At 40.0% G+C, this 5618-nt stretch overlaps 1 pseudogene; it reads right to left on the bottom strand.

Moving 5' to 3' along the window:
* Nucleotides 1–1920: 1920 nt before the first annotated feature.
* Nucleotides 1921–2735, bottom strand: LOC116635746 (annotated as a pseudogene).
* Nucleotides 2736–5618: the final 2883 nt, after the last annotated feature.

The following is a 5618-nucleotide window of genomic DNA, read 5'->3' as shown; positions in this document are numbered from 1 at the left end:
TTTGCCATTGTACAGAAAAAAAGAAGATATAGCTTGTCCTACCAGACCATTATGAGGATTACATAAATATTTGTTAATTTAATGAACACCTGGATGATTGTGACATTACATAATTATGATTATTAACGACATATTTCTCTATCATGTGTTACATGTAATACGATGAAAGACATGTTAGAAGTAGGGGACTTTTATTAATTGTATTTGTAATTGGTTTCTTAGAGATGAATTTGTGAATATTTAGTTCATCCCAGTTAAGTAAAGAAACACAGTTATGCATATTGTGAAATATGCTTTCTTCTTGAAGAAACTCTATGTGGAAATGTTTTACCTTAATGAATCTGAAGTATAAATTGTTTAAGGCTTTTTTTATGTTCCACTGACCCAAAATTTGAAAGTGATGCATTTAGATTCCAGCAAAACCAAAAAAGCCACTTATCGGAACTGTTCAATAAGATCTATAATGATAGCAGTATTCTGCTTTCTAATTTTATATAAAAGAAACATCTCTGAAAAAGATAATTACTATCTTTCACATTTTCTAGCACAGAGTAGGCATTTGATCAATTTAAAAAAATAAATGAAAACATGCAAAGAGACTGACTTCTATTCTTGATTCCAGCATTTAATATTTATGTTACTGTTATTTAAACTTTAAAATGCCAATTTTAGTTTAATATACAATGTTAAGAGATGAACATAGACAATACTGACAATTGACAAAATAGCACTAGACCCGTTTTTAAGAGCCGCAGTTGACTTTAAGCTTCATGAAAGCAGAGACCATCCCTAGTGCCCTGAACAATGCCAGGCACACGGTAGGTGCACAATTAGTGTATTTGCTACCGTTAAAGCTCTAGAATTAGACTAGAGAGACTAAGGCCTTTGTCTTTACACCAAAAATAAAAAAGTAAAGAAAAGAAATCAGGAGAGACTAATGAGAATAATATATTTGAGATATGGTTTTGCTGTCTTTTCTCATCCCTTTTTGTGAGAATACAGATTTTTAGAGGGCATTGAATGCAGTTATTTAATCTAGACAGGTTTTAGATTCTTGGCATTTTCTGGCTTATTGAATAATAGAGTTTTCAAACTGTTTAGGCCACTCTAAGGAGTGTGTTTTAGGGGAGTAACATAAATAAATATACAAGGTGAACAGAAATTTCTGGTTTGAAGATTTTTTTAAAAGAGTTTTTATGACCATTTTTTAGGTTCAACATGACGCGCTCATTTTTTTATTATTATTTTTATATTTTGACTTCTTTTTGCTTCAGGAGAAGTCAGCATCCTAACGATAGCTGTAACAATATCAGCAAGCTCTCATTTCCGGAGTGACCGCAATGCGCCAGGCACGGGGCCGAGCACTTTGCATGTACTGACAGGGCGGCTGCTAGAGCAATCGTGCACCTGGGCACAGAACTTATCGCCATTTTATAGATGAGTAAACAGGCAGAGAGAAATTAAGTGACTTGTTCAAGCTCATCCAGCAGGCGAGTTTCAAAGCCAAGTTGTGAGCCCACGCAGTCTGTCTTCCAGCCTCATTATCTGATGAAATCAAAGCCTTTCTGCACTTACGCACTCGTATCACAGAAATTATATACAGGCTGTATATATGGCTTAGTCTTAGCTCTCCAATTCAATTAATGGTTATTCAAAGGCCACTTACAAACAATTTTTCCTTGAGGAAGTAGAATCATGGATAATAAAGTTTCCAAGCTTTGGGAAACTTCTTTAAGTTTTTAGTACCTTTATTTTCTAAAAATCCCTCCTATCAGTGTTTTTTTTTTCCTACATCTTCACTTCTTTAAAAATGAATAGAAACAAAGACAAAAACTTATCTTGATACAGGTTTAGAGTCAGCCAAATTCAGCTTTTAATTTAAAAAAAATTTTTTTTACAGTAGGCTCCACGCCCAATGTGGGGCTTGAACTCACGACCCCGCATGCTCTACTGATGGAGCCAGTCAGGCACCCCCAAATTTAGCTTTTAAAGAGTTAAAGTCAACCACAAGTTCTGCACTTGGAGGCTGCAAAGCCCTGGCCGCCCAGCAGCACTGGATGATCTTCTCCAGCCTTTTCCCAGAGACAGTCCGTGAAGACGGCTGCTGAGAGAGACGGATGAAGGTTATAGGCCGCTGCAGTGTAGAGCTCTCCTGAGAAGGCAGCTCCTTGCTAGTCACTTGCCAGAGAGTGATGACAAAGGAACAGATGTCAGCTTCGGTCACATGGTCTCTCCTTTTAGGAGTTCTGGGGCCGGGTGGGTGTGTGTGCCATCTGGGTGGTACGGAGGAGTCTGCGGAAGCACAGATCTTGCAGTTTCTCAGCGCAACCAGTCACCAATTTTGCAGGTATCTTGCTCACTGATCAAAATGTTTACCAGCCTCGGATGCAAGGGCACAATGCTTTATGACTGATGAAAAAGCAGGCCATGCCCATATCTAGGGAGTGCATATTTCCTGAGATGTGTGCAAGTGTACACGTTCCCAAATGTAATTGCCCTCTGGCACAGCAGTGAGGCCCCCTTCCTCCCTGTCAGCGCAACTGAAAGCACCCTATATGACTTGCTGTAAACTGACATTGCCACCAAACTCCGTGATTATGGCATATAGACTATTCAAGCCCACAGGCCTGTGTGCTGGCGGCCACAATGTACACAATATTGTCACGATGAACACTTGCTATGTTGAGCTCAGCCCAGAAATTCACTGGGATGACAGCCAATCTGCTTTTAAACATTTTTTTGATATGGACAGAAAGAAGAGACCAGGAGGCAGACTGAGAAAGATTGGTGAGAGAGGTTAGAGGAGGAATAGGGAGAATGTTATTCTAGAACCAGGAGAAAGCACTTGGAGACGAGGGATTGACCAAGAGCACCAAATACTGCGGGGAGGTCAAGTAAGAGAATAAAAACCTAGCCTTTAAATTTGGACCTTGGAAGTGATTGAAATGATTTTAGCAAGAGTGATTTCAATAGTGTGGTTGAAGTAGCAGCAAACAGCAAAAGGCTGAGGGATGCAAAAGGGAATGTGGAGACAGGAAGTACAAACAACTCATGGGAAGGGTACTTGAGAAGGGAAAAAGTAAGGTGAGGTCAAAGGTAGGCTCTTTATTAAATGGGAAAAAGGTGAACAAATTTATATGGTGCTGAAGGAAGGATCCAGCCGAGAGGAAGTTGATGATGCAGGAAAGAGAAGAGGTCATGGAGAGTATAAAGACCTTGAGTAACTGAGAGCAGATAGGATCTAAGGAACAGATGGAGGGACAGTATTAGAAGTTTTCTTCCTTTAGGACATGAGAAAAAGATGGCACAGTTCTCAATAAGCATATTTCTGTGGGGAAAGGAGGATGAGAAAGATCTTTCCTAATAGACACTTTTTTTTTCTTTTTTTTCCCTGTAAACTGTGAGGTAACACCTGCCTAGGGAGAAGAGGTTGGGGAGAGGATATGATGCCTGGAGGGAGTGACAGACCTTAGGGACAGCCACTGAAAGGAATGGAAATAGGGCTAATCAGAGTGACCTGGGGTGGTCAGCTGAGGTAAGAGGCAGCATGTATTTAGCATGATGTTCTGTGGTAGTCTTCAGGAGTCTGGGCACAAGAGCAGAGAGAGCAAATGATAGGCCTGAGAAGGGTCTTCAGTGAGCAGGGCTGGCACAGAGGGAAGTGATTCTGATGAGGAATTTGTTGAAATGATGTGCCATAACGTGTAGGCTGGATCAGAAGGAATTCAGACAGGGAGGCGGTGAGGGCTGGGGTGGGGGAGTGCAAGAAAGTGGAGGTGGTCAGAGCATCAGAAACTTCAGTGAGCTTAAAGAGCACATGTATCCGGAGCAACGGAGTGTGATTTCTAGAATGAGGAGGGCTGTAATCTGTGGGATATTTAAACTGTTTTGGGAGATGGTGGTTCAGGATGTGACCCCGGGAACAGGGTGACTGAGGAGGAACAAAGGTACAGGCTGCTGGAGATAAGAAGCTCAGAGTTGGGATGTCTCACAAATATATAGAGCTGCAAAAATTTAGCAAACTAAAATTACTTTTTAAATGAATTTTTCATTTATCCAGGACCATGAGGGTTTGTTTCTTCCCATAACTCAGTTAATGTGATGGTGGGATTACTTTGATGAATGTCTCTTGACAGTTAACTTTGACCTGTGAGGTGTTCTTCAATCCACAATGCTGCTATGGTTTTTGATTACTGACTCAATCTCTTTACTAGAAATTTGATCTATCAATGTTGTTACAGCCTCGTCAAAAAACATGATATAGACTTGTTTCAGCTCAAGAAGCAGACCAATATTTGATTAGCATTTTTTTTTAACTTTAAAAAACAGGATGGAATGAAATAAAATATGGATAAATTATACTTGGCTTCTTTCCTTTGGCTCCCCCCCCCCTTTTTTTTAACATGTACACTTCATATATAAATGGGAGATATCTTTTTTTTTAAATTTTATTATGTTATGTTAGTCACCATACAATACATCATTAGTTTTTGATGTAGTGATCCACGATCCATTGTTTTCATATAACACCCAGTGCTCCATGCAGTACGTGCCCTCCTTAATACCCATCACCGGGCTAACCAATCCCCCCTACTCCCTCCCCTCTAAAACTCTGTTTGTTTCTCAGGTCCATAGTCTCTCATGGTTCATTTCTCCCTCCAATTCCCCCCCTCATTTTTCCCTTCCTTCTCCTAATGTCCTCCATGTTATTCCTTATGTTCCACAAATAAGTGAAACCATATGATAATTGACTTTCTCTGCTTGACTTATTTCATTTAGCATAATCTCCTCCAGTCCCATCCAAGTTGATGTAAAAGTTGGGTATTCATCTTTTCTGATGGCTGAGTAATATTCCATTGTATATATGGACCACATCTTCTTTATCCATTCATCTGTTGAAGGGCATCTCGACTCTTTCCACAGTTTGGCTATTGTGGACATTGCTGCTATGAACATTGGGGTGCATATGGCCCTTCTTTTCACTACATCTGTGTCTTTCTGGTAAGTACCCAGTAGTGCAATTGCTGGGTCATAGGGTAGCTCTATTTTTAAATTTTTGAGGAAACTCCACACTGTTTTCCAAAGTGGCTATACCAAATTGCATTCCCACCAACAGTGTAAGAGGGTGCCCCTTTCTCCACAACCTCTCCAACATTTGTTGTTTCTTGCCTTGTCCATTTTTGCCATTCTAACTGGTGTAAGGTGGTATCTCAGTGTGGTTTTGATTTGAATTTCCCTGATGGCTAATGATGATGAACATTTTCTCATGTGTCTGTTAGCCATTTGTATGTCTTCTTTGGAGAAGTGTCTGTTCATGTCTTCTGCCCACTTCTTGACTTGATTATTTGTTTTTTGGGTGCTGAGTTTGAGAAGTTCTTTATAGATCTTGGATACCAGCCCTTTATCTGTAGTGTCATTTGCAATTATCTTCTCCCATTCTGTGGGTTGCCTCTTTGTTTTGTTGACTGTTTCCTTTGCTGTGCAGAAGCTTTTTATCTTGACAAAGTCCCAAAAGTTCATTTCTGCTTTTGTTTCACTAGCCTTTGGAGATGTATCTTGAAAGAAGTTGCTGTGGCCGATGTCAAAGAGGTTACTGCCTATGTTCTCCTCTAGGATTT

The sequence above is a fragment of the Phoca vitulina genome, unplaced genomic scaffold (assembly GCF_004348235.1).
Source record: "Phoca vitulina isolate PV1807 unplaced genomic scaffold, GSC_HSeal_1.0 scaffold11, whole genome shotgun sequence".
Lineage (NCBI taxonomy): Eukaryota > Metazoa > Chordata > Mammalia > Carnivora > Phocidae > Phoca > Phoca vitulina.
The sequence above is the reverse complement of the archived record's forward strand: the minus strand, read 5'-3'. Positions and strand labels throughout refer to the sequence as shown.